The following is a 22,020-nucleotide window of genomic DNA, read 5'->3' as shown; positions in this document are numbered from 1 at the left end:
TTCTATGCTCGGGTGCCCTCCGGTTCATGGTTGATGCTTTTCGTATTTTTGGAACGGAGCGGATCGGTCACGTGGGTCCCACGCCCCGCGTACCAAAACAAAGGAGGTTCTGCGTCTTGTAACACATAAAAACAATAAACATGGATAGTATTTCGGGTGCGATCATACCAGCACTAATGCACCGGATCCCATCAGAACTCCGCAGTTAAGCGTGCTTGGGCGAGAGTAGTACTAGGATGGGTGACCCCCTGGGAAGTCTTCGTGTTGCACCCCCCTTTTTCGTTGTCCGTTTGCGTTTTTTTAGATTTTACGTGCGGTTTTTTTGCTTTTTTTCCTTTCTTTCTTGCTATTTCTATGCTCGGGTGCCCTCCGGTTCATGGTTGATGCTTTTCGTATTTTTGGAACGGAGCCGATCGGTCACGTGGGTCCCACGCCCCGCGTACCAAAACAAAGGAGGTTCTGCGTCTTGTAACACATAAAAACAATAAACATGGATAGTATTTCGGGTGCGATCATACCAGCACTAATGCACCGGATCCCATCAGAATTCCGCAGTTAAGCGTGCTTGGGCGAGAGTAGTATTAGGATGGGTGACCCCCTGGGAAGTCCTGCATTTTTTTAGATTTTACGTGCGGTTTTTTTGCTTTTTTTCCTTTCTTTCTTGCTATTTCTATGCTCGGGTGCCCTCCGGTTCATGGTTGATGCTTTTCGTATTTTTGGAACGGAGCCGGTCGGTCACGTGGGTCCCACGCCCCGCGTACCAAAACAAAGGAGGTTCTGCGTCTTGTAACACATAAAAACAATAAACATGGATAGTATTTCGGGTGCGATCATACCAGCACTAATGCACCGGATCCCATCAGAACTCCGCAGTTAAGCGTGCTTGGGCGAGAGTAGTACTAGGATGGGTGACCCCCTGGGAAGTCCTCGTGTTGCACCCCCCTTTTTCGTTGTCCGTTTGCGTTTTTTTAGATTTTATGTGCGGTTTTTTTGCTTTTTTTCCTTTCTTTCTTGCTATTTCTATGCTCGGGTGCCCTCCGGTTCATGGTTGATGCTTTTCGTATTTTTGGAACGGAGCGGATCGGTCACGTGGGTCCCACGCCCCGCGTACCAAAACAAAGGAGGTTCTGCGTCTTGTAACACATAAAAACAATAAACATGGATAGTATTTCGGGTGCGATCATACCAGCACTAATGCACCGGATCCCATCAGAACTCTGCAGTTAAGCGTGCTTGGGGGAGAGTAGTACTAGGATGGGTGACCCCCTGGGAAGTCCTCGTGTTGCACCCCCCTTTTTCGTTGTCCGTTTGCGTTTTTTTAGATTTTACGTGCGGTTTTTTTGCTTTTTTTCCTTTCTTTCTTGCTATTTCTATGCTCGGGTGCCCTCCGGTTCATGGTTGATGCTTTTCGTATTTTTGGAACGGAGCCGATCGGTCACGTGGGTCCCACGCCCCGCGTACCAAAACAAAGGAGGTTCTGCGTCTTGTAACACATAAAAACAATAAACATGGATAGTATTTCGGGTGCGATCATACCAGCACTAATGCACCGGATCCCATCAGAACTCCGCAGTTAAGCGTGCTTGGGCGAGAGTAGTACTAGGATGGGTGACCCCCTGGGAAGTCCTCGTGTTGCACCCCCCTTTTTCGTTGTCCGTTTGCGTTTTTTTAGATTTTACGTGCGGTTTTTTTGCTTTTTTTCCTTTCTTTCTTGCTATTTCTATGCTCGGGTGCCCTCCGGTTCATGGTTGATGCTTTTCGTATTTTTGGAACGGAGCCGATCGGTCACGTGGGTCCCACGCCCCGCGTACCAAAACAAAGGAGGTTCTGCGTCTTGTAACACATAAAAACAATAAACATGGATAGTATTTCGGGTGCGATCATACCAGCACTAATGCACCGGATCCCATCAGAACTCCGCAGTTAAGCGTGCTTGGGCGAGAGTAGTACTAGGATGGGTGACCCCCTGGGAAGTCCTCGTGTTGCACCCCCCTTTTTCGTTGTCCGTTTGCGTTTTTTTAGATTTTACGTGCGGTTTTTTTGCTTTTTTTCCTTTCTTTCTTGCTATTTCTATGCTCGGGTGCCCACCGGTTCATGGTTGATGCTTTTCGTATTTTTGGAACGGAGCTGATCGGTCACGTGGGTCCCACGCCCCGCGTACCAAAACAAAGGAGGTTCTGCGTCTTGTAACACATAAAAACAATAAACATGGATAGTATTTCGGGTGCGATCATACCAGCACTAATGCACCGGATCCCATCAGAACTCCGCAGTTAAGCGTGCTTGGGCGAGAGTAGTATTAGGATGGGTGACCCCCTGGGATGTCCTGCGTTTTTTTAGATTTTACGTGCGGTTTTTTTGCTTTTTTTCCTTTCTTTCTTGCTATTTCTATGCTCGGGTGCCCTCCGGTTCATGGTTGATGCTTTTCGTATTTTTGGAACAGAGCCGATCGGTCACGTGGGTCCCACGCCCCGCGTACCAAAACAAAGGAGGTTCTGCGTCTTGTAACACATAAAAACAATAAACATGGATAGTATTTCGGGTGCGATCATACCAGCACTAATGCACCGGATCCCATCAGAACTCCGCAGTTAAGCGTGCTTGGGCGAGAGTAGTACTAGGATGGGTGACCCCCTGGGAAGTCCTCGTGTTGCACCCCCCTTTTTCGTTGTCCGTTTGCGTTTTTTTAGATTTTACGTGCGGTTTTTTTGCTTTTTTTCCTTTCTTTCTTGCTATTTCTATGCTCGGGTGCCCTCCGGTTCATGGTTGATGCTTTTCGTATTTTTGGAACGGAGCCGATCGGTCACGTGGGTCCCACGCCCCGCGTACCAAAACAAAGGAGGTTCTGCGTCTTGTAACACATAAAAACAATAAACATGGATAGTATTTCGGGTGCGATCATACCAGCACTAATGCACCGGATCCCATCAGAACTCCGCAGTTAAGCGTGCTTGGGCGAGAGTAGTATTAGGATGGGTGACCCCCTGGGAAGTCCTGCGTTTTTTTAGATTTTACGTGCGGTTTTTTTGCTTTTTTTCCTTTCTTTCTTGCTATTTCTATGCTCGGGTGCCCTCCGGTTCATGGTTGATGCTTTTCGTATTTTTGGAACGGAGCCGGTCGGTCACGTGGGTCCCACGCCCCGCGTACCAAAACAAAGGAGGTTCTGCGTCTTGTAACACATAAAAACAATAAACATGGATAGTATTTCGGGTGCGATCATACCAGCACTAATGCACCGGATCCCATCAGAACTCCGCAGTTAAGCGTGCTTGGGCGAGAGTAGTACTAGGATGGGTGACCCCCTGGGAAGTCCTCGTGTTGCACCCCCCTTTTTCGTTGTCCGTTTGCGTTTTTTTAGATTTTATGTGCGGTTTTTTTGCTTTTTTTCCTTTCTTTCTTGCTATTTCTATGCTCGGGTGCCCTCCGGTTCATGGTTGATGCTTTTCGTATTTTTGGAACGGAGCCGATCGGTCACGTGGGTCCCACGCCCCGCGTACCAAAACAAAGGAGGTTCTGCGTCTTGTAACACATAAAAACAATAAACATGGATAGTATTTCGGGTGCGATCATACCAGCACTAATGCACCGGATCCCATCAGAACTCCGCAGTTAAGCGTGCTTGGGCGAGAGTAGTACTAGGATGGGTGACCCCCTGGGAAGTCCTCGTGTTGCACCCCCCTTTTTCGTTGTCCGTTTGCGTTTTTTTAGATTTTACGTGCGGTTTTTTTGCTTTTTTTCCTTTCTTTCTTGCTATTTCTATGCTCGGGTGCCCTCCGGTTCATGGTTGATGTTTTTCGTATTTTTGGAACGGAGCCGATCGGTCACGTGGGTCCCACGCCCCGCGTACCAAAACAAAGGAGGTTCTGCGTCTTGTAACACATAAAAACAATAAACATGGATAGTATTTCGGGTGCGATCATACCAGCACTAATGCACCGGATCCCATCAGAACTCCGCAGTTAAGCGTGCTTGGGCGAGAGTAGTATTAGGATGGGTGACCCCCTGGGAAGTCCTGCGTTTTTTTAGATTTTACGTGCGGTTTTTTTGCTTTTTTTCCTTTCTTTCTTGCTATTTCTATGCTCGGGTGCCCTCCGGTTCATGGTTGATGCTTTTCGTATTTTTGGAACGGAGCCGATCGGTCACGTGGGTCCCACGCCCCGCGTACCAAAACAAAGGAGGTTCTGCGTCTTGTAACACATAAAAACAATAAACATGGATAGTATTTCGGGTGCGATCATACCAGCACTAATGCACCGGATCCCATCAGAACTCCGCAGTTAAGCGTGCTTGGGCGAGAGTAGTACTAGGATGGGTGACCCCCTGGGAAGTCCTCGTGTTGCACCCCCCTTTTTCGTTGTCCGTTTGCGTTTTTTTAGATTTTACGTGCGGTTTTTTTGCTTTTTTTCCTTTCTTTCTTGCTATTTCTATGCTCGGGTGCCCTCCGGTTCATGGTTGATGCTTTTCGTATTTTTGGAACGGAGCCGATCGGTCACGTGGGTCCCACGCCCCGCGTACCAAAACAAAGGAGGTTCTGCGTCTTGTAACACATAAAAACAATAAACATGGATAGTATTTCGGGTGCGATCATACCAGCACTAATGCACCGGATCCCATCAGAACTCCGCAGTTAAGCGTGCTTGGGCGAGAGTAGTACTAGGATGGGTGACCCCCTGGGAAGTCCTCGTGTTGCACCCCCCTTTTTCGTTGTCCGTTTGCGTTTTTTTAGATTTTACGTGCGGTTTTTTTGCTTTTTTTCCTTTCTTTCTTGCTATTTCTATGCTCGGGTGCCCTCCGGTTCATGGTTGATGCTTTTCGTATTTTTGGAACGGAGCCGATCGGTCACGTGGGTCCCACGCCCCGCGTACCAAAACAAAGGAGGTTCTGCGTCTTGTAACACATAAAAACAATAAACATGGATAGTATTTCGGGTGCGATCATACCAGCACTAATGCACCGGATCCCATCAGAACTCCGCAGTTAAGCGTGCTTGGGCGAGAGTAGTACTAGGATGGGTGACCCCCTGGGAAGTCCTCGTGTTGCACCCCCCTTTTTCGTTGTCCGTTTGCGTTTTTTTAGATTTTACGTGCGGTTTTTTTGCTTTTTTTCCTTTCTTTCTTGCTATTTCTATGCTCGGGTGCCCACCGGTTCATGGTTGATGCTTTTCGTATTTTTGGAACGGAGCTGATCGGTCACGTGGGTCCCACGCCCCGCGTACCAAAACAAAGGAGGTTCTGCGTCTTGTAACACATAAAAACAATAAACATGGATAGTATTTCGGGTGCGATCATACCAGCACTAATGCACCGGATCCCATCAGAACTCCGCAGTTAAGCGTGCTTGGGCGAGAGTAGTATTAGGATGGGTGACCCCCTGGGATGTCCTGCGTTTTTTTAGATTTTACGTGCGGTTTTTTTGCTTTTTTTCCTTTCTTTCTTGCTATTTCTATGCTCGGGTGCCCTCCGGTTCATGGTTGATGCTTTTCGTATTTTTGGAACAGAGCCGATCGGTCACGTGGGTCCCACGCCCCGCGTACCAAAACAAAGGAGGTTCTGCGTCTTGTAACACATAAAAACAATAAACATGGATAGTATTTCGGGTGCGATCATACCAGCACTAATGCACCGGATCCCATCAGAACTCCGCAGTTAAGCGTGCTTGGGCGAGAGTAGTACTAGGATGGGTGACCCCCTGGGAAGTCCTCGTGTTGCACCCCCCTTTTTCGTTGTCCGTTTGCGTTTTTTTAGATTTTACGTGCGGTTTTTTTGCTTTTTTTCCTTTCTTTCTTGCTATTTCTATGCTCGGGTGCCCTCCGGTTCATGGTTGATGCTTTTCGTATTTTTGGAACGGAGCCGATCGGTCACGTGGGTCCCACGCCCCGCGTACCAAAACAAAGGAGGTTCTGCGTCTTGTAACACATAAAAACAATAAACATGGATAGTATTTCGGGTGCGATCATACCAGCACTAATGCACCGGATCCCATCAGAACTCCGCAGTTAAGCGTGCTTGGGCGAGAGTAGTATTAGGATGGGTGACCCCCTGGGAAGTCCTGCGTTTTTTTAGATTTTACGTGCGGTTTTTTTGCTTTTTTTCCTTTCTTTCTTGCTATTTCTATGCTCGGGTGCCCTCCGGTTCATGGTTGATGCTTTTCGTATTTTTGGAACGGAGCCGGTCGGTCACGTGGGTCCCACGCCCCGCGTACCAAAACAAAGGAGGTTCTGCGTCTTGTAACACATAAAAACAATAAACATGGATAGTATTTCGGGTGCGATCATACCAGCACTAATGCACCGGATCCCATCAGAACTCCGCAGTTAAGCGTGCTTGGGCGAGAGTAGTACTAGGATGGGTGACCCCCTGGGAAGTCCTCGTGTTGCACCCCCCTTTTTCGTTGTCCGTTTGCGTTTTTTTAGATTTTATGTGCGGTTTTTTTGCTTTTTTTCCTTTCTTTCTTGCTATTTCTATGCTCGGGTGCCCTCCGGTTCATGGTTGATGCTTTTCGTATTTTTGGAACGGAGCCGATCGGTCACGTGGGTCCCACGCCCCGCGTACCAAAACAAAGGAGGTTCTGCGTCTTGTAACACATAAAAACAATAAACATGGATAGTATTTCGGGTGCGATCATACCAGCACTAATGCACCGGATCCCATCAGAACTCCGCAGTTAAGCGTGCTTGGGCGAGAGTAGTACTAGGATGGGTGACCCCCTGGGAAGTCCTCGTGTTGCACCCCCCTTTTTCGTTGTCCGTTTGCGTTTTTTTAGATTTTACGTGCGGTTTTTTTGCTTTTTTTCCTTTCTTTCTTGCTATTTCTATGCTCGGGTGCCCTCCGGTTCATGGTTGATGTTTTTCGTATTTTTGGAACGGAGCCGATCGGTCACGTGGGTCCCACGCCCCGCGTACCAAAACAAAGGAGGTTCTGCGTCTTGTAACACATAAAAACAATAAACATGGATAGTATTTCGGGTGCGATCATACCAGCACTAATGCACCGGATCCCATCAGAACTCCGCAGTTAAGCGTGCTTGGGCGAGAGTAGTATTAGGATGGGTGACCCCCTGGGAAGTCCTGCGTTTTTTTAGATTTTACGTGCGGTTTTTTTGCTTTTTTTCCTTTCTTTCTTGCTATTTCTATGCTCGGGTGCCCTCCGGTTCATGGTTGATGCTTTTCGTATTTTTGGAACGGAGCCGATCGGTCACGTGGGTCCCACGCCCCGCGTACCAAAACAAAGGAGGTTCTGCGTCTTGTAACACATAAAAACAATAAACATGGATAGTATTTCGGGTGCGATCATACCAGCACTAATGCACCGGATCCCATCAGAACTCCGCAGTTAAGCGTGCTTGGGCGAGAGTAGTACTAGGGTGGGTGACCCCCTGGGAAGTCCTCGTGTTGCACCCCCCTTTTTCGTTGTCCGTTTGCGTTTTTTTAGATTTTACGTGCGGTTTTTTTGCTTTTTTTCCTTTCTTTCTTGCTATTTCTATGCTCGGGTGCCCTCCGGTTCATGGTTGATGCTTTTCGTATTTTTGGAACGGAGCCGATCGGTCACGTGGGTCCCACGCCCCGCGTACCAAAACAAAGGAGGTTCTGCGTCTTGTAACACATAAAAACAATAAACATGGATAGTATTTCGGGTGCGATCATACCAGCACTAATGCACCGGATCCCATCAGAATTCCGCAGTTAAGCGTGCTTGGGCGAGAGTAGTATTAGGATGGGTGACCCCCTGGGAAGTCCTGCGTTTTTTTAGATTTTACGTGCGGTTTTTTTGCTTTTTTTCCTTTCTTTCTTGCTATTTCTATGCTCGGGTGCCCTCCGGTTCATGGTTGATGCTTTTCGTATTTTTGGAACGGAGCCGGTCGGTCACGTGGGTCCCACGCCCCGCGTACCAAAACAAAGGAGGTTCTGCGTCTTGTAACACATAAAAACAATAAACATGGATAGTATTTCGGGTGCGATCATACCAGCACTAATGCACCGGATCCCATCAGAACTCCGCAGTTAAGCGTGCTTGGGCGAGAGTAGTACTAGGATGGGTGACCCCCTGGGAAGTCTTCGTGTTGCACCCCCCTTTTTCGTTGTCCGTTTGCGTTTTTTTAGATTTTACGTGCGGTTTTTTTGCTTTTTTTCCTTTCTTTCTTGCTATTTCTATGCTCGGGTGCCCTCCGGTTCATGGTTGATGCTTTTCGTATTTTTGGAACGGAGCCGGTCGGTCACGTGGGTCCCACGCCCCGCGTACCAAAACAAAGGAGGTTCTGCGTCTTGTAACACATAAAAACAATAAACATGGATAGTATTTCGGGTGCGATCATACCAGCACTAATGCACCGGATCCCATCAGAACTCCGCAGTTAAGCGTGCTTGGGCGAGAGTAGTACTAGGATGGGTGACCCCCTGGGAAGTCCTCGTGTTGCACCCCCCTTTTTCGTTGTCCGTTTGCGTTTTTTTAGATTTTATGTGCGGTTTTTTTGCTTTTTTTCCTTTCTTTCTTGCTATTTCTATGCTCGGGTGCCCTCCGGTTCATGGTTGATGCTTTTCGTATTTTTGGAACGGAGCCGATCGGTCACGTGGGTCCCACGCCCCGCGTACCAAAACAAAGGAGGTTCTGCGTCTTGTAACACATAAAAACAATAAACATGGATAGTATTTCGGGTGCGATCATACCAGCACTAATGCACCGGATCCCATCAGAACTCCGCAGTTAAGCGTGCTTGGGCGAGAGTAGTACTAGGATGGGTGACCCCCTGGGAAGTCCTCGTGTTGCACCCCCCTTTTTCGTTGTCCGTTTGCGTTTTTTTAGATTTTACGTGCGGTTTTTTTGCTTTTTTTCCTTTCTTTCTTGCTATTTCTATGCTCGGGTGCCCTCCGGTTCATGGTTGATGTTTTTCGTATTTTTGGAACGGAGCCGATCGGTCACGTGGGTCCCACGCCCCGCGTACCAAAACAAAGGAGGTTCTGCGTCTTGTAACACATAAAAACAATAAACATGGATAGTATTTCGGGTGCGATCATACCAGCACTAATGCACCGGATCCCATCAGAACTCCGCAGTTAAGCGTGCTTGGGCGAGGGTAGTATTAGGATGGGTGACCCCCTGGGAAGTCCTGCGTTTTTTTAGATTTTACGTGCGGTTTTTTTGCTTTTTTTCCTTTCTTTCTTGCTATTTCTATGCTCGGGTGCCCTCCGGTTCATGGTTGATGCTTTTCGTATTTTTGGAACGGAGCCGATCGGTCACGTGGGTCCCACGCCCCGCGTACCAAAACAAAGGAGGTTCTGCGTCTTGTAACACATAAAAACAATAAACATGGATAGTATTTCGGGTGCGATCATACCAGCACTAATGCACCGGATCCCATCAGAACTCCGCAGTTAAGCGTGCTTGGGCGAGAGTAGTACTAGGGTGGGTGACCCCCTGGGAAGTCCTCGTGTTGCACCCCCCTTTTTCGTTGTCCGTTTGCGTTTTTTTAGATTTTACGTGCGGTTTTTTTGCTTTTTTTCCTTTCTTTCTTGCTATTTCTATGCTCGGGTGCCCTCCGGTTCATGGTTGATGCTTTTCGTATTTTTGGAACGGAGCCGATCGGTCACGTGGGTCCCACGCCCCGCGTACCAAAACAAAGGAGGTTCTGCGTCTTGTAACACATAAAAACAATAAACATGGATAGTATTTCGGGTGCGATCATACCAGCACTAATGCACCGGATCCCATCAGAATTCCGCAGTTAAGCGTGCTTGGGCGAGAGTAGTATTAGGATGGGTGACCCCCTGGGAAGTCCTGCGTTTTTTTAGATTTTACATGCGGTTTTTTTGCTTTTTTTCCTTTCTTTCTTGCTATTTCTATGCTCGGGTGCCCTCCGGTTCATGGTTGATGCTTTTCGTATTTTTGGAACGGAGCCGGTCGGTCACGTGGGTCCCACGCCCCGCGTACCAAAACAAAGGAGGTTCTGCGTCTTGTAACACATAAAAACAATAAACATGGATAGTATTTCGGGTGCGATCATACCAGCACTAATGCACCGGATCCCATCAGAACTCCGCAGTTAAGCGTGCTTGGGCGAGAGTAGTACTAGGATGGGTGACCCCCTGGGAAGTCTTCGTGTTGCACCCCCCTTTTTCGTTGTCCGTTTGCGTTTTTTTAGATTTTACGTGCGGTTTTTTTGCTTTTTTTCCTTTCTTTCTTGCTATTTCTATGCTCGGGTGCCCTCCGGTTCATGGTTGATGCTTTTCGTATTTTTGGAACGGAGCCGGTCGGTCACGTGGGTCCCACGCCCCGCGTACCAAAACAAAGGAGGTTCTGCGTCTTGTAACACATAAAAACAATAAACATGGATAGTATTTCGGGTGCGATCATACCAGCACTAATGCACCGGATCCCATCAGAACTCCGCAGTTAAGCGTGCTTGGGCGAGAGTAGTACTAGGATGGGTGACCCCCTGGGAAGTCCTCGTGTTGCACCCCCCTTTTTCGTTGTCCGTTTGCGTTTTTTTAGATTTTATGTGCGGTTTTTTTGCTTTTTTTCCTTTCTTTCTTGCTATTTCTATGCTCGGGTGCCCTCCGGTTCATGGTTGATGCTTTTCGTATTTTTGGAACGGAGCCGATCGGTCACGTGGGTCCCACGCCCCGCGTACCAAAACAAAGGAGGTTCTGCGTCTTGTAACACATAAAAACAATAAACATGGATAGTATTTCGGGTGCGATCATACCAGCACTAATGCACCGGATCCCATCAGAACTCCGCAGTTAAGCGTGCTTGGGCGAGAGTAGTACTAGGATGGGTGACCCCCTGGGAAGTCCTCGTGTTGCACCCCCCTTTTTCGTTGTCCGTTTGCGTTTTTTTAGATTTTACGTGCGGTTTTTTTGCTTTTTTTCCTTTCTTTCTTGCTATTTCTATGCTCGGGTGCCCTCCGGTTCATGGTTGATGTTTTTCGTATTTTTGGAACGGAGCCGATCGGTCACGTGGGTCCCACGCCCCGCGTACCAAAACAAAGGAGGTTCTGCGTCTTGTAACACATAAAAACAATAAACATGGATAGTATTTCGGGTGCGATCATACCAGCACTAATGCACCGGATCCCATCAGAACTCCGCAGTTAAGCGTGCTTGGGCGAGGGTAGTATTAGGATGGGTGACCCCCTGGGAAGTCCTGCGTTTTTTTAGATTTTACGTGCGGTTTTTTTGCTTTTTTTCCTTTCTTTCTTGCTATTTCTATGCTCGGGTGCCCTCCGGTTCATGGTTGATGCTTTTCGTATTTTTGGAACGGAGCCGATCGGTCACGTGGGTCCCACGCCCCGCGTACCAAAACAAAGGAGGTTCTGCGTCTTGTAACACATAAAAACAATAAACATGGATAGTATTTCGGGTGCGATCATACCAGCACTAATGCACCGGATCCCATCAGAACTCCGCAGTTAAGCGTGCTTGGGCGAGAGTAGTACTAGGGTGGGTGACCCCCTGGGAAGTCCTCGTGTTGCACCCCCCTTTTTCGTTGTCCGTTTGCGTTTTTTTAGATTTTACGTGCGGTTTTTTTGCTTTTTTTCCTTTCTTTCTTGCTATTTCTATGCTCGGGTGCCCTCCGGTTCATGGTTGATGCTTTTCGTATTTTTGGAACGGAGCCGATCGGTCACGTGGGTCCCACGTCCCGCGTACCAAAACAAAGGAGGTTCTGCGTCTTGTAACACATAAAAACAATAAACATGGATAGTATTTCGGGTGCGATCATACCAGCACTAATGCACCGGATCCCATCAGAATTCCGCAGTTAAGCGTGCTTGGGCGAGAGTAGTATTAGGATGGGTGACCCCCTGGGAAGTCCTGCGTTTTTTTAGATTTTACGTGCGGTTTTTTTGCTTTTTTTCCTTTCTTTCTTGCTATTTCTATGCTCGGGTGCCCTCCGGTTCATGGTTGATGCTTTTCGTATTTTTGGAACGGAGCCGGTCGGTCACGTGCGTCCCACGCCCCGCGTACCAAAACAAAGGAGGTTCTGCGTCTTGTAACACATAAAAACAATAAACATGGATAGTATTTCGGGTGCGATCATACCAGCACTAATGCACCGGATCCCATCAGAACTCCGCAGTTAAGCGTGCTTGGGCGAGAGTAGTACTAGGATGGGTGACCCCCTGGGAAGTCTTCGTGTTGCACCCCCCTTTTTCGTTGTCCGTTTGCGTTTTTTTAGATTTTACGTGCGGTTTTTTTGCTTTTTTTCCTTTCTTTCTTGCTATTTCTATGCTCGGGTGCCCTCCGGTTCATGGTTGATGCTTTTCGTATTTTTGGAACGGAGCCGATCGGTCACGTGGGTCCCACGCCCCGCGTACCAAAACAAAGGAGGTTCTGCGTCTTGTAACACATAAAAACAATAAACATGGATAGTATTTCGGGTGCGATCATACCAGCACTAATGCACCGGATCCCATCAGAATTCCGCAGTTAAGCGTGCTTGGGCGAGAGTAGTATTAGGATGGGTGACCCCCTGGGAAGTCCTGCATTTTTTTAGATTTTACGTGCGGTTTTTTTGCTTTTTTTCCTTTCTTTCTTGCTATTTCTATGCTCGGGTGCCCTCCGGTTCATGGTTGATGCTTTTCGTATTTTTGGAACGGAGCCGGTCGGTCACGTGGGTCCCACGCCCCGCGTACCAAAACAAAGGAGGTTCTGCGTCTTGTAACACATAAAAACAATAAACATGGATAGTATTTCGGGTGCGATCATACCAGCACTAATGCACCGGATCCCATCAGAACTCCGCAGTTAAGCGTGCTTGGGCGAGAGTAGTACTAGGATGGGTGACCCCCTGGGAAGTCCTCGTGTTGCACCCCCCTTTTTCGTTGTCCGTTTGCGTTTTTTTAGATTTTATGTGCGGTTTTTTTGCTTTTTTTCCTTTCTTTCTTGCTATTTCTATGCTCGGGTGCCCTCCGGTTCATGGTTGATGCTTTTCGTATTTTTGGAACGGAGCGGATCGGTCACGTGGGTCCCACGCCCCGCGTACCAAAACAAAGGAGGTTCTGCGTCTTGTAACACATAAAAACAATAAACATGGATAGTATTTCGGGTGCGATCATACCAGCACTAATGCACCGGATCCCATCAGAACTATGCAGTTAAGCGTGCTTGGGGGAGAGTAGTACTAGGATGGGTGACCCCCTGGGAAGTCCTCGTGTTGCACCCCCCTTTTTCGTTGTCCGTTTGCGTTTTTTTAGATTTTACGTGCGGTTTTTTTGCTTTTTTTCCTTTCTTTCTTGCTATTTCTATGCTCGGGTGCCCTCCGGTTCATGGTTGATGCTTTTCGTATTTTTGGAACGGAGCCGATCGGTCACGTGGGTCCCACGCCCCGCGTACCAAAACAAAGGAGGTTCTGCGTCTTGTAACACATAAAAACAATAAACATGGATAGTATTTCGGGTGCGATCATACCAGCACTAATGCACCGGATCCCATCAGAACTCCGCAGTTAAGCGTGCTTGGGCGAGAGTAGTACTAGGATGGGTGACCCCCTGGGAAGTCCTCGTGTCCCTTTTTCGTTGTCCGTTTGCGTTTTTTTAGATTTTACGTGCGGTTTTTTTGCTTTTTTTCCTTTCTTTCTTGCTATTTCTATGCTCGGGTGCCCTCCGGTTCATGGTTGATGCTTTTCGTATTTTTGGAACGGAGCCGATCGGTCACGTGGGTCCCACGCCCCGCGTACCAAAACAAAGGAGGTTCTGCGTCTTGTAACACATAAAAACAATAAACATGGATAGTATTTCGGGTGCGATCATACCAGCACTAATGCACCGGATCCCATCAGAATTCCGCAGTTAAGCGTGCTTGGGCGAGAGTAGTATTAGGATGGGTGACCCCCTGGGAAGTCCTGCATTTTTTTAGATTTTACGTGCGGTTTTTTTGCTTTTTTTCCTTTCTTTCTTGCTATTTCTATGCTCGGGTGCCCTCCGGTTCATGGTTGATGCTTTTCGTATTTTTGGAACGGAGCCGGTCGGTCACGTGGGTCCCACGCCCCGCGTACCAAAACAAAGGAGGTTCTGCGTCTTGTAACACATAAAAACAATAAACATGGATAGTATTTCGGGTGCGATCATACCAGCACTAATGCACCGGATCCCATCAGAACTCCGCAGTTAAGCGTGCTTGGACGAGAGTAGTACTAGGATGGGTGACCCCCTGGGAAGTCCTCGTGTTGCACCCCCCTTTTTCGTTGTCCGTTTGCGTTTTTTTAGATTTTATGTGCGGTTTTTTTGCTTTTTTTCCTTTCTTTCTTGCTATTTCTATGCTCGGGTGCCCTCCGGTTCATGGTTGATGCTTTTCGTATTTTTGGAACGGAGCGGATCGGTCACGTGGGTCCCACGCCCCGCGTACCAAAACAAAGGAGGTTCTGCGTCTTGTAACACATAAAAACAATAAACATGGATAGTATTTCGGGTGCGATCATACCAGCACTAATGCACCGGATCCCATCAGAACTCTGCAGTTAAGCGTGCTTGGGGGAGAGTAGTACTAGGATGGGTGACCCCCTGGGAAGTCCTCGTGTTGCACCCCCCTTTTTCGTTGTCCGTTTGCGTTTTTTTAGATTTTACGTGCGGTTTTTTTGCTTTTTTTCCTTTCTTTCTTGCTATTTCTATGCTCGGGTGCCCTCCGGTTCATGGTTGATGCTTTTCGTATTTTTGGAACGGAGCCGATCGGTCACGTGGGTCCCACGCCCCGCGTACCAAAACAAAGGAGGTTCTGCGTCTTGTAACACATAAAAACAATAAACATGGATAGTATTTCGGGTGCGATCATACCAGCACTAATGCACCGGATCCCATCAGAACTCCGCAGTTAAGCGTGCTTGGGCGAGAGTAGTACTAGGATGGGTGACCCCCTGGGAAGTCCTCGTGTCCCTTTTTCGTTGTCCGTTTGCGTTTTTTTAGATTTTACGTGCGGTTTTTTTGCTTTTTTTCCTTTCTTTCTTGCTATTTCTATGCTCGGGTGCCCTCCGGTTCATGGTTGATGCTTTTCGTATTTTTGGAACGGAGCCGATCGGTCACGTGGGTCCCACGCCCCGCGTACCAAAACAAAGGAGGTTCTGCGTCTTGTAACACATAAAAACAATAAACATGGATAGTATTTCGGGTGCGATCATACCAGCACTAATGCACCGGATCCCATCAGAACTCCGCAGTTAAGCGTGCTTGGGCGAGAGTAGTACTAGGATGGGTGACCCCCTGGGAAGTCCTCGTGTTGCACCCCCCTTTTTCGTTGTCCGTTTGCGTTTTTTTAGATTTTACGTGCGGTTTTTTTGCTTTTTTTCCTTTCTTTCTTGCTATTTCTATGCTCGGGTGCCCACCGGTTCATGGTTGATGCTTTTCGTATTTTTGGAACGGAGCCGATCGGTCACGTGGGTCCCACGCCCCGCGTACCAAAACAAAGGAGGTTCTGCGTCTTGTAACACATAAAAACAATAAACATGGATAGTATTTCGGGTGCGATCATACCAGCACTAATGCACCGGATCCCATCAGAACTCCGCAGTTAAGCGTGCTTGGGCGAGAGTAGTATTAGGATGGGTGACCCCCTGGGATGTCCTGCGTTTTTTTAGATTTTACGTGCGGTTTTTTTGCTTTTTTTCCTTTCTTTCTTGCTATTTCTATGCTCGGGTGCCCTCCGGTTCATGGTTGATGCTTTTCGTATTTTTGGAACGGAGCCGATCGGTCACGTGGGTCCCACGCCCCGCGTACCAAAACAAAGGAGGTTCTGCGTCTTGTAACACATAAAAACAATAAAAATGGATAGTATTTCGGGTGCGATCATACCAGCACTAATGCACCGGATCCCATCAGAACTCCGCAGTTAAGCGTGCTTGGGCGAGAGTAGTACTAGGATGGGTGACCCCCTGGGAAGTCCTCGTGTTGCACCCCCCTTTTTCGTTGTCCGTTTGCGTTTTTTTAGATTTTACGTGCGGTTTTTTTGCTTTTTTTCCTTTCTTTCTTGCTATTTCTATGCTCGGGTGCCCTCCGGTTCATGGTTGATGCTTTTCGTATTTTTGGAACGGAGCCGATCGGTCACGTGGGTCCCACGCCCCGCGTACCAAAACAAAGGAGGTTCTGCGTCTTGTAACACATAAAAACAATAAACATGGATAGTATTTCGGGTGCGATCATACCAGCACTAATGCACCGGATCCCATCAGAATTCCGCAGTTAAGCGTGCTTGGGCGAGAGTAGTATTAGGATGGGTGACCCCCTGGGAAGTCCTGCGTTTTTTTAGATTTTACGTGCGGTTTTTTTGCTTTTTTTCCTTTCTTTCTTGCTATTTCTATGCTCGGGTGCCCTCCGGTTCATGGTTGATGCTTTTCGTATTTTTGGAACGGAGCCGGTCGGTCACGTGGGTCCCACGCCCCGCGTACCAAAACAAAGGAGGTTCTGCGTCTTGTAACACATAAAAACAATAAACATGGATAGTATTTCGGGTGCGATCATACCAGCACTAATGCACCGGATCCCATCAGAACTCCGCAGTTAAGCGTGCTTGGGCGAGAGTAGTACTAGGATGGGTGACCCCCTGGGAAGTCCTCGTGTTGCACCCCCCTTTTTCGTTGTCCGTTTGCGTTTTTTTAGATTTTACGTGCGGTTTTTTTGCTTTTTTTCCTTTCTTTCTTGCTATTTCTATGCTCGGGTGCCCTCCGGTTCATGGTTGATGCTTTTCGTATTTTTGGAACGGAGCCGATCGGTCACGTGGGTCCCACGCCCCGCGTACCAAAACAAAGGAGGTTCTGCGTCTTGTAACACATAAAAACAATAAACATGGATAGTATTTCGGGTGCGATCATACCAGCACTAATGCACCGGATCCCATCAGAACTCCGCAGTTAAGCGTGCTTGGGCGAGAGTAGTACTAGGATGGGTGACCCCCTGGGAAGTCCTCATGTTGCACCCCCCTTTTTCGTTGTCCGTTTGCGTTTTTTTAGATTTTACGTGCGGTTTTTTTGCTTTTTTTCCTTTCTTTCTTGCTATTTCTATGCTCGGGTGCCCTCCGGTTCATGGTTGATGCTTTTCGTATTTTTGGAACGGAGCCGATCGGTCACGTGGGTCCCACGCCCCGCGTACCAAAACAAAGGAGGTTCTGCGTCTTGTAACACATAAAAACAATAAACATGGATAGTATTTCGAGTGCGATCATACCAGCACTAATGCACCGGATCCCATCAGAACTCCGCAGTTAAGCGTGCTTGGGCGAGAGTAGTACTAGGATGGGTGACCCCCTGGGAAGTCCTCGTGTTGCACCCCCCTTTTTCGTTGTCCGTTTGCGTTTTTTTAGATTTTACGTGCGGTTTTTTTGCTTTTTTTCCTTTCTTTCTTGCTATTTCTATGCTCGGGTGCCCACCGGTTCATGGTTGATGCTTTTCGTGTTTTTGGAACGGAGCCGATCGGTCACGTGGGTCCCACGCCCCGCGTACCAAAACAAAGGAGGTTCTGCGTCTTGTAACACATAAAAACAATAAACATGGATAGTATTTCGGGTGCGATCATACCAGCACTAATGCACCGGATCCCATCAGAACTCCGCAGTTAAGCGTGCTTGGGCGAGAGTAGTATTAGGATGGGTGACCCCCTGGGAAGTCCTGCGTTTTTTTAGATTTTACGTGCGGTTTTTTTGCTTTTTTTCCTTTCTTTCTTGCTATTTCTATGCTCGGGTGCCCTCCGGTTCATGGTTGATGCTTTTCGTATTTTTGGAACGGAGCCGATCGGTCACGTGGGTCCCACGCCCCGCGTACCAAAACAAAGGAGGTTCTGCGTCTTGTAACACATAAAAACAATAAACATGGATAGTATTTCGGGTGCGATCATACCAGCACTAATGCACCGGATCCCATCAGAACTCCGCAGTTAAGCGTGCTTGGGCGAGAGTAGTACTAGGATGGGTGACCCCCTGGGAAGTCCTCGTGTTGCACCCCCCTTTTTCGTTGTCCGTTTGCGTTTTTTTAGATTTTACGTGCGGTTTTTTTGCTTTTTTTCCTTTCTTTCTTGCTATTTCTATGCTCGGGTGCCCTCCGGTTCATGGTTGATGCTTTTCGTATTTTTGGAACGGAGCCGATCGGTCACGTGGGTCCCACGCCCCGCGTACCAAAACAAAGGAGGTTCTGCGTCTTGTAACACATAAAAACAATAAACATGGATAGTATTTCGGGTGCGATCATACCAGCACTAATGCACCGGATCCCATCAGAATTCCGCAGTTAAGCGTGCTTGGGCGAGAGTAGTATTAGGATGGGTGACCCCCTGGGAAGTCCTGCGTTTTTTTAGATTTTACGTGCGGTTTTTTTGCTTTTTTTCCTTTCTTTCTTGCTATTTCTATGCTCGGGTGCCCTCCGGTTCATGGTTGATGCTTTTCGTATTTTTGGAACGGAGCCGGTCGGTCACGTGGGTCCCACGCCCCGCGTACCAAAACAAAGGAGGTTCTGCGTCTTGTAACACATAAAAACAATAAACATGGATAGTATTTCGGGTGCGATCATACCAGCACTAATGCACCGGATCCCATCAGAACTCCGCGGTTAAGCGTGCTTGGGCGAGAGTAGTACTAGGATGGGTGACCCCCTGGGAAGTCCTCGTGTTGCACCCCCCTTTTTCGTTGTCCGTTTGCGTTTTTTTAGATTTTACGTGCGGTTTTTTTGCTTTTTTTCCTTTCTTTCTTGCTATTTCTATGCTCGGGTGCCCTCCGGTTCATGGTTGATGCTTTTCGTATTTTTGGAACGGAGCCGATCGGTCACGTGGGTCCCACGCCCCGCGTACCAAAACAAAGGAGGTTCTGCGTCTTGTAACACATAAAAACAATAAACATGGATAGTATTTCGGGTGCGATCATACCAGCACTAATGCACCGGATCCCATCAGAATTCCGCAGTTAAGCGTGCTTGGGCGAGAGTAGTATTAGGATGGGTGACCCCCTGGGAAGTCCTGCATTTTTTTAGATTTTACGTGCGGTTTTTTTGCTTTTTTTCCTTTCTTTCTTGCTATTTCTATGCTCGGGTGCCCTCCGGTTCATGGTTGATGCTTTTCGTATTTTTGGAACGGAGCCGGTCGGTCACGTGGGTCCCACGCCCCGCGTACCAAAACAAAGGAGGTTCTGCGTCTTGTAACACATAAAAACAATAAACATGGATAGTATTTCGGGTGCGATCATACCAGCACTAATGCACCGGATCCCATCAGAACTCCGCAGTTAAGCGTGCTTGGGCGAGAGTAGTACTAGGATGGGTGACCCCTTGGGAAGTCCTCGTGTCCCCCCCCCTTTTTCGTTGTCCGTTTGCGTTTTTTTAGATTTTACGTGCGGTTTTTTTGCTTTTTTTCCTTTCTTTCTTGCTATTTCTATGCTCGGGTGCCCTCCGGTTCATGGTTGATGCTTTTCGTATTTTTGGAACGGAGCCGATCGGTCACGTGGGTCCCACGCCCCGCGTACCAAAACAAAGGAGGTTCTGCGTCTTGTAACACATAAAAACAATAAACATGGATAGTATTTCGGGTGCGATCATACCAGCACTAATGCACCGGATCCCATCAGAACTCCGCAGTTAAGCGTGCTTGGGCGAGAGTAGTACTAGGATGGGTGACCCCCTGGGAAGTCCTCGTGTTGCACCCCCCCTTTTTCGTTGTCCGTTTGCGTTTTTTTAGATTTTACGTGCGGTTTTTTTGCTTTTTTTCCTTTCTTTCTTGCTATTTCTATGCTCGGGTGCCCTCCGGTTCATGGTTGATGCTTTTCGTATTTTTGGAACGGAGCCGATCGGTCACGTGGGTCCCACGCCCCGCGTACCAAAACAAAGGAGGTTCTGCGTCTTGTAACACATAAAAACAATAAACATGGATAGTATTTCGGGTGCGATCATACCAGCACTAATGCACCGGATCCCATCAGAACTCCGCAGTTAAGCGTGCTTGGGCGAGAGTAGTACTAGGATGGGTGACCCCCTGGGAAGTCCTCGTGTTGCACCCCCCTTTTTCGTTGTCCGTTTGCGTTTTTTTAGATTTTACGTGCGGTTTTTTTGCTTTTTTTCCTTTCTTTCTTGCTATTTCTATGCTCGGGTGCCCTCCGGTTCATGGTTGATGCTTTTCGTATTTTTGGAACGGAGCCGATCGGTCACGTGGGTCCCACGCCCCGCGTACCAAAACAAAGGAGGTTCTGCGTCTTGTAACACATAAAAACAATAAACATGGATAGTATTTCGGGTGCGATCATACCAGCACTAATGCACCGGATCCCATCAGAACTCCGCAGTTAAGCGTGCTTGGGCGAGAGTAGTACTAGGATGGGTGACCCCCTGGGAAGTCCTCGTGTTGCACCCCCCTTTTTCGTTGTCCGTTTGCGTTTTTTTAGATTTTACGTGCGGTTTTTTTGCTTTTTTTCCTTTCTTTCTTGCTATTTCTATGCTCGGGTGCCCTCCGGTTCATGGTTGATGCTTTTCGTATTTTTGGAACGGAGCCGATCGGTCACGTGGGTCCCACGCCCCGCGTACCAAAACAAAGGAGGTTCTGCGTCTTGTAACACATAAAAACAATAAACATGGATAGTATTTCGGGTGCGATCATACCAGCACTAATGCACCGGATCCCATCAGAACTCCGCAGTTAAGCGTGCTTGGGCGAGAGTAGTACTAGGATGGGTGACCCCCTGGGAAGTCCTCGTGTTGCACCCCCCCTTTTTCGTTGTCCGTTTGCGTTTTTTTAGATTTTACGTGCGGTTTTTTTGCTTTTTTTCATTTCTTTCTTGCTATTTCTATGCTCGGGTGCCCTCCGGTTCATGGTTGATGCTTTTCGTATTTTTGGAACGGAGCCGATCGGTCACGTGGGTCCCACGCCCCGCGTACCAAAACAAAGGAGGTTCTGCGTCTTGTAACACATAAAAACAATAAACATGGATAGTATTTCGGGTGCGATCATACCAGCACTAATGCACCGGATCCCATCAGAACTCCGCAGTTAAGCGTGCTTGGGCGAGAGTAGTATTAGGATGGGTGACCCCTTGGGAAGTCTTGCGTTTTTTTAGATTTTACGTGCGGTTTTTTTGCTTTTTTTCCTTTCTTTCTTGCTATTTCTATGCTCGGGTGCCCTCCGGTTCATGGTTGATGCTTTTCGTATTTTTGGAACGGAGCCGATCGGTCACGTGGGTCCCACGCCCCGCGTACCAAAACAAAGGAGGTTCTGCGTCTTGTAACACATAAAAACAATAAACATGGATAGTATTTCGGGTGCGATCATACCAGCACTAATGCACCGGATCCCATCAGAACTCCGCAGTTAAGCGTGCTTGGGCGAGAGTAGTACTAGGATGGGTGACCCCCTGGGAAGTCCTCGTGTTGCACCCCCTTTTTCGTTGTCCGTTTGCGTTTTTTTAGATTTTACGTGCGGTTTTTTTGCTTTTTTTCCTTTCTTTCTTACTATTTCTATGCTCGGGTGCCCTCCGGTTCATGGTTGATGCTTTTCGTATTTTTGGAACGGAGCCGATCGGTCACGTGGGTCCCACGCCCCGCGTACCAAAACAAAGGAGGTTCTGCGTCTTGTAACACATAAAAACAATAAACATGGATAGTATTTCGGGTGCGATCATACCAGCACTAATGCACCGGATCCCATCAGAACTCCGCAGTTAAGCGTGCTTGGGCGAGAGTAGTATTAGGATGGGTGACCCCCTGGGATGTCCTGCGTTTTTTTAGATTTTACGTGCGGTTTTTTTGCTTTTTTTCCTTTCTTTCTTGCTATTTCTATGCTCGGGTGCCCTCCGGTTCATGGTTGATGCTTTTCGTATTTTTGGAACGGAGCCGATCGGTCACGTGGGTCCCACGCCCCGCGTACCAAAACAAAGGAGGTTCTGCGTCTTGTAACACATAAAAACAATAAACATGGATAGTATTTCGGGTGCGATCATACCAGCACTAATGCACCGGATCCCATCAGAACTCCGCAGTTAAGCGTGCTTGGGCGAGAGTAGTACTAGGATGGGTGACCCCCTGGGAAGTCCTCGTGTTGCACCCCCCTTTTTCGTTGTCCGTTTGCGTTTTTTTAGAT

General features: G+C 47.9%; 44 non-coding genes and 21 pseudogenes across 44 annotated transcripts; all 65 read left to right on the top strand.

The window, feature by feature from the left end:
• The first annotated feature begins 154 nt into the window (after positions 1-154).
• Positions 155-273, top strand: LOC145083684 (5S ribosomal RNA). The gene has a single exon (XR_013698149.1). It is a non-coding gene; the product is annotated as a 5S ribosomal RNA (ribosomal RNA).
• A 231-nt stretch (positions 274-504) lies between these two features.
• Positions 505-622, top strand: LOC145080209 (5S ribosomal RNA; annotated as a pseudogene).
• Positions 623-822: 200 nt separating this feature from the next.
• LOC145074538 (5S ribosomal RNA) lies at positions 823-941 on the top strand. The gene has a single exon (XR_013691897.1). It is a non-coding gene; the product is annotated as a 5S ribosomal RNA (ribosomal RNA).
• A 231-nt stretch (positions 942-1,172) lies between these two features.
• On the top strand, positions 1,173-1,291 carry LOC145085350 (5S ribosomal RNA). The gene has a single exon (XR_013699752.1). It is a non-coding gene; the product is annotated as a 5S ribosomal RNA (ribosomal RNA).
• Positions 1,292-1,522: 231 nt separating this feature from the next.
• On the top strand, positions 1,523-1,641 carry LOC145074463 (5S ribosomal RNA). Its single transcript, XR_013691856.1, has one exon. It is a non-coding gene; the product is annotated as a 5S ribosomal RNA (ribosomal RNA).
• A 231-nt stretch (positions 1,642-1,872) lies between these two features.
• Positions 1,873-1,991, top strand: LOC145074381 (5S ribosomal RNA). The gene has a single exon (XR_013691823.1). It is a non-coding gene; the product is annotated as a 5S ribosomal RNA (ribosomal RNA).
• Positions 1,992-2,222: 231 nt separating this feature from the next.
• LOC145080323 (5S ribosomal RNA) lies at positions 2,223-2,340 on the top strand (annotated as a pseudogene).
• Positions 2,341-2,540: 200 nt separating this feature from the next.
• LOC145074303 (5S ribosomal RNA) lies at positions 2,541-2,659 on the top strand. The gene has a single exon (XR_013691793.1). It is a non-coding gene; the product is annotated as a 5S ribosomal RNA (ribosomal RNA).
• Positions 2,660-2,890: 231 nt separating this feature from the next.
• Positions 2,891-3,008, top strand: LOC145079893 (5S ribosomal RNA; annotated as a pseudogene).
• Positions 3,009-3,208: 200 nt separating this feature from the next.
• Positions 3,209-3,327, top strand: LOC145074228 (5S ribosomal RNA). The gene has a single exon (XR_013691758.1). It is a non-coding gene; the product is annotated as a 5S ribosomal RNA (ribosomal RNA).
• Positions 3,328-3,558: 231 nt separating this feature from the next.
• On the top strand, positions 3,559-3,677 carry LOC145074163 (5S ribosomal RNA). Its single transcript, XR_013691728.1, has one exon. It is a non-coding gene; the product is annotated as a 5S ribosomal RNA (ribosomal RNA).
• A 231-nt stretch (positions 3,678-3,908) lies between these two features.
• On the top strand, positions 3,909-4,026 carry LOC145079892 (5S ribosomal RNA; annotated as a pseudogene).
• A 200-nt stretch (positions 4,027-4,226) lies between these two features.
• Positions 4,227-4,345, top strand: LOC145074074 (5S ribosomal RNA). The gene has a single exon (XR_013691687.1). It is a non-coding gene; the product is annotated as a 5S ribosomal RNA (ribosomal RNA).
• Positions 4,346-4,576: 231 nt separating this feature from the next.
• Positions 4,577-4,695, top strand: LOC145074002 (5S ribosomal RNA). Its single transcript, XR_013691643.1, has one exon. It is a non-coding gene; the product is annotated as a 5S ribosomal RNA (ribosomal RNA).
• A 231-nt stretch (positions 4,696-4,926) lies between these two features.
• On the top strand, positions 4,927-5,045 carry LOC145073924 (5S ribosomal RNA). The gene has a single exon (XR_013691602.1). It is a non-coding gene; the product is annotated as a 5S ribosomal RNA (ribosomal RNA).
• Positions 5,046-5,276: 231 nt separating this feature from the next.
• LOC145080322 (5S ribosomal RNA) lies at positions 5,277-5,394 on the top strand (annotated as a pseudogene).
• A 200-nt stretch (positions 5,395-5,594) lies between these two features.
• LOC145073851 (5S ribosomal RNA) lies at positions 5,595-5,713 on the top strand. The gene has a single exon (XR_013691565.1). It is a non-coding gene; the product is annotated as a 5S ribosomal RNA (ribosomal RNA).
• A 231-nt stretch (positions 5,714-5,944) lies between these two features.
• Positions 5,945-6,062, top strand: LOC145079891 (5S ribosomal RNA; annotated as a pseudogene).
• A 200-nt stretch (positions 6,063-6,262) lies between these two features.
• On the top strand, positions 6,263-6,381 carry LOC145073775 (5S ribosomal RNA). The gene has a single exon (XR_013691536.1). It is a non-coding gene; the product is annotated as a 5S ribosomal RNA (ribosomal RNA).
• A 231-nt stretch (positions 6,382-6,612) lies between these two features.
• On the top strand, positions 6,613-6,731 carry LOC145073695 (5S ribosomal RNA). Its single transcript, XR_013691507.1, has one exon. It is a non-coding gene; the product is annotated as a 5S ribosomal RNA (ribosomal RNA).
• Positions 6,732-6,962: 231 nt separating this feature from the next.
• Positions 6,963-7,080, top strand: LOC145079890 (5S ribosomal RNA; annotated as a pseudogene).
• A 200-nt stretch (positions 7,081-7,280) lies between these two features.
• On the top strand, positions 7,281-7,399 carry LOC145083001 (5S ribosomal RNA). Its single transcript, XR_013697495.1, has one exon. It is a non-coding gene; the product is annotated as a 5S ribosomal RNA (ribosomal RNA).
• Positions 7,400-7,630: 231 nt separating this feature from the next.
• Positions 7,631-7,748, top strand: LOC145080245 (5S ribosomal RNA; annotated as a pseudogene).
• A 200-nt stretch (positions 7,749-7,948) lies between these two features.
• Positions 7,949-8,067, top strand: LOC145083683 (5S ribosomal RNA). The gene has a single exon (XR_013698148.1). It is a non-coding gene; the product is annotated as a 5S ribosomal RNA (ribosomal RNA).
• Positions 8,068-8,298: 231 nt separating this feature from the next.
• LOC145073617 (5S ribosomal RNA) lies at positions 8,299-8,417 on the top strand. The gene has a single exon (XR_013691461.1). It is a non-coding gene; the product is annotated as a 5S ribosomal RNA (ribosomal RNA).
• A 231-nt stretch (positions 8,418-8,648) lies between these two features.
• LOC145073547 (5S ribosomal RNA) lies at positions 8,649-8,767 on the top strand. Its single transcript, XR_013691418.1, has one exon. It is a non-coding gene; the product is annotated as a 5S ribosomal RNA (ribosomal RNA).
• Positions 8,768-8,998: 231 nt separating this feature from the next.
• LOC145079617 (5S ribosomal RNA) lies at positions 8,999-9,119 on the top strand (annotated as a pseudogene).
• A 197-nt stretch (positions 9,120-9,316) lies between these two features.
• Positions 9,317-9,435, top strand: LOC145082999 (5S ribosomal RNA). The gene has a single exon (XR_013697494.1). It is a non-coding gene; the product is annotated as a 5S ribosomal RNA (ribosomal RNA).
• Positions 9,436-9,666: 231 nt separating this feature from the next.
• LOC145080244 (5S ribosomal RNA) lies at positions 9,667-9,784 on the top strand (annotated as a pseudogene).
• A 200-nt stretch (positions 9,785-9,984) lies between these two features.
• On the top strand, positions 9,985-10,103 carry LOC145083682 (5S ribosomal RNA). The gene has a single exon (XR_013698147.1). It is a non-coding gene; the product is annotated as a 5S ribosomal RNA (ribosomal RNA).
• Positions 10,104-10,334: 231 nt separating this feature from the next.
• On the top strand, positions 10,335-10,453 carry LOC145073476 (5S ribosomal RNA). Its single transcript, XR_013691384.1, has one exon. It is a non-coding gene; the product is annotated as a 5S ribosomal RNA (ribosomal RNA).
• A 231-nt stretch (positions 10,454-10,684) lies between these two features.
• LOC145073409 (5S ribosomal RNA) lies at positions 10,685-10,803 on the top strand. Its single transcript, XR_013691344.1, has one exon. It is a non-coding gene; the product is annotated as a 5S ribosomal RNA (ribosomal RNA).
• A 231-nt stretch (positions 10,804-11,034) lies between these two features.
• Positions 11,035-11,155, top strand: LOC145079616 (5S ribosomal RNA; annotated as a pseudogene).
• A 197-nt stretch (positions 11,156-11,352) lies between these two features.
• Positions 11,353-11,471, top strand: LOC145082998 (5S ribosomal RNA). The gene has a single exon (XR_013697493.1). It is a non-coding gene; the product is annotated as a 5S ribosomal RNA (ribosomal RNA).
• A 231-nt stretch (positions 11,472-11,702) lies between these two features.
• On the top strand, positions 11,703-11,820 carry LOC145080243 (5S ribosomal RNA; annotated as a pseudogene).
• Positions 11,821-12,020: 200 nt separating this feature from the next.
• Positions 12,021-12,139, top strand: LOC145083681 (5S ribosomal RNA). The gene has a single exon (XR_013698146.1). It is a non-coding gene; the product is annotated as a 5S ribosomal RNA (ribosomal RNA).
• Positions 12,140-12,370: 231 nt separating this feature from the next.
• On the top strand, positions 12,371-12,488 carry LOC145080207 (5S ribosomal RNA; annotated as a pseudogene).
• Positions 12,489-12,688: 200 nt separating this feature from the next.
• LOC145073331 (5S ribosomal RNA) lies at positions 12,689-12,807 on the top strand. The gene has a single exon (XR_013691321.1). It is a non-coding gene; the product is annotated as a 5S ribosomal RNA (ribosomal RNA).
• A 231-nt stretch (positions 12,808-13,038) lies between these two features.
• On the top strand, positions 13,039-13,157 carry LOC145074718 (5S ribosomal RNA). Its single transcript, XR_013692039.1, has one exon. It is a non-coding gene; the product is annotated as a 5S ribosomal RNA (ribosomal RNA).
• Positions 13,158-13,388: 231 nt separating this feature from the next.
• Positions 13,389-13,507, top strand: LOC145085791 (5S ribosomal RNA). Its single transcript, XR_013700179.1, has one exon. It is a non-coding gene; the product is annotated as a 5S ribosomal RNA (ribosomal RNA).
• A 224-nt stretch (positions 13,508-13,731) lies between these two features.
• Positions 13,732-13,849, top strand: LOC145080205 (5S ribosomal RNA; annotated as a pseudogene).
• Positions 13,850-14,049: 200 nt separating this feature from the next.
• LOC145083340 (5S ribosomal RNA) lies at positions 14,050-14,168 on the top strand. The gene has a single exon (XR_013697814.1). It is a non-coding gene; the product is annotated as a 5S ribosomal RNA (ribosomal RNA).
• Positions 14,169-14,399: 231 nt separating this feature from the next.
• LOC145085349 (5S ribosomal RNA) lies at positions 14,400-14,518 on the top strand. Its single transcript, XR_013699751.1, has one exon. It is a non-coding gene; the product is annotated as a 5S ribosomal RNA (ribosomal RNA).
• Positions 14,519-14,749: 231 nt separating this feature from the next.
• Positions 14,750-14,868, top strand: LOC145085790 (5S ribosomal RNA). Its single transcript, XR_013700178.1, has one exon. It is a non-coding gene; the product is annotated as a 5S ribosomal RNA (ribosomal RNA).
• Positions 14,869-15,092: 224 nt separating this feature from the next.
• On the top strand, positions 15,093-15,211 carry LOC145073255 (5S ribosomal RNA). The gene has a single exon (XR_013691304.1). It is a non-coding gene; the product is annotated as a 5S ribosomal RNA (ribosomal RNA).
• A 231-nt stretch (positions 15,212-15,442) lies between these two features.
• On the top strand, positions 15,443-15,560 carry LOC145080321 (5S ribosomal RNA; annotated as a pseudogene).
• Positions 15,561-15,760: 200 nt separating this feature from the next.
• Positions 15,761-15,879, top strand: LOC145073181 (5S ribosomal RNA). The gene has a single exon (XR_013691285.1). It is a non-coding gene; the product is annotated as a 5S ribosomal RNA (ribosomal RNA).
• Positions 15,880-16,110: 231 nt separating this feature from the next.
• LOC145080242 (5S ribosomal RNA) lies at positions 16,111-16,228 on the top strand (annotated as a pseudogene).
• A 200-nt stretch (positions 16,229-16,428) lies between these two features.
• On the top strand, positions 16,429-16,547 carry LOC145073116 (5S ribosomal RNA). Its single transcript, XR_013691241.1, has one exon. It is a non-coding gene; the product is annotated as a 5S ribosomal RNA (ribosomal RNA).
• Positions 16,548-16,778: 231 nt separating this feature from the next.
• On the top strand, positions 16,779-16,897 carry LOC145084675 (5S ribosomal RNA). Its single transcript, XR_013699110.1, has one exon. It is a non-coding gene; the product is annotated as a 5S ribosomal RNA (ribosomal RNA).
• A 231-nt stretch (positions 16,898-17,128) lies between these two features.
• Positions 17,129-17,247, top strand: LOC145083464 (5S ribosomal RNA). Its single transcript, XR_013697939.1, has one exon. It is a non-coding gene; the product is annotated as a 5S ribosomal RNA (ribosomal RNA).
• A 231-nt stretch (positions 17,248-17,478) lies between these two features.
• LOC145079889 (5S ribosomal RNA) lies at positions 17,479-17,596 on the top strand (annotated as a pseudogene).
• A 200-nt stretch (positions 17,597-17,796) lies between these two features.
• On the top strand, positions 17,797-17,915 carry LOC145073056 (5S ribosomal RNA). Its single transcript, XR_013691223.1, has one exon. It is a non-coding gene; the product is annotated as a 5S ribosomal RNA (ribosomal RNA).
• Positions 17,916-18,146: 231 nt separating this feature from the next.
• On the top strand, positions 18,147-18,264 carry LOC145080241 (5S ribosomal RNA; annotated as a pseudogene).
• Positions 18,265-18,464: 200 nt separating this feature from the next.
• LOC145083974 (5S ribosomal RNA) lies at positions 18,465-18,583 on the top strand. The gene has a single exon (XR_013698433.1). It is a non-coding gene; the product is annotated as a 5S ribosomal RNA (ribosomal RNA).
• A 231-nt stretch (positions 18,584-18,814) lies between these two features.
• LOC145080204 (5S ribosomal RNA) lies at positions 18,815-18,932 on the top strand (annotated as a pseudogene).
• A 200-nt stretch (positions 18,933-19,132) lies between these two features.
• LOC145085343 (5S ribosomal RNA) lies at positions 19,133-19,251 on the top strand. The gene has a single exon (XR_013699746.1). It is a non-coding gene; the product is annotated as a 5S ribosomal RNA (ribosomal RNA).
• A 230-nt stretch (positions 19,252-19,481) lies between these two features.
• On the top strand, positions 19,482-19,600 carry LOC145085797 (5S ribosomal RNA). The gene has a single exon (XR_013700184.1). It is a non-coding gene; the product is annotated as a 5S ribosomal RNA (ribosomal RNA).
• Positions 19,601-19,832: 232 nt separating this feature from the next.
• LOC145085784 (5S ribosomal RNA) lies at positions 19,833-19,951 on the top strand. Its single transcript, XR_013700173.1, has one exon. It is a non-coding gene; the product is annotated as a 5S ribosomal RNA (ribosomal RNA).
• Positions 19,952-20,182: 231 nt separating this feature from the next.
• On the top strand, positions 20,183-20,301 carry LOC145085772 (5S ribosomal RNA). The gene has a single exon (XR_013700162.1). It is a non-coding gene; the product is annotated as a 5S ribosomal RNA (ribosomal RNA).
• Positions 20,302-20,532: 231 nt separating this feature from the next.
• Positions 20,533-20,651, top strand: LOC145085760 (5S ribosomal RNA). Its single transcript, XR_013700151.1, has one exon. It is a non-coding gene; the product is annotated as a 5S ribosomal RNA (ribosomal RNA).
• Positions 20,652-20,883: 232 nt separating this feature from the next.
• LOC145079902 (5S ribosomal RNA) lies at positions 20,884-21,001 on the top strand (annotated as a pseudogene).
• A 200-nt stretch (positions 21,002-21,201) lies between these two features.
• Positions 21,202-21,320, top strand: LOC145085749 (5S ribosomal RNA). Its single transcript, XR_013700140.1, has one exon. It is a non-coding gene; the product is annotated as a 5S ribosomal RNA (ribosomal RNA).
• A 230-nt stretch (positions 21,321-21,550) lies between these two features.
• LOC145080320 (5S ribosomal RNA) lies at positions 21,551-21,668 on the top strand (annotated as a pseudogene).
• Positions 21,669-21,868: 200 nt separating this feature from the next.
• On the top strand, positions 21,869-21,987 carry LOC145085737 (5S ribosomal RNA). The gene has a single exon (XR_013700126.1). It is a non-coding gene; the product is annotated as a 5S ribosomal RNA (ribosomal RNA).
• Positions 21,988-22,020: the final 33 nt, after the last annotated feature.

This window comes from Lactuca serriola, chromosome 1, assembly GCF_051521515.1.
Source record: "Lactuca serriola cultivar US96UC23 chromosome 1, Lser_US96UC23_V15, whole genome shotgun sequence".
Classification (NCBI taxonomy): domain Eukaryota; kingdom Viridiplantae; phylum Streptophyta; class Magnoliopsida; order Asterales; family Asteraceae; genus Lactuca; species Lactuca serriola.
The sequence above is the reverse complement of the archived record's forward strand: the minus strand, read 5'-3'. Positions and strand labels throughout refer to the sequence as shown.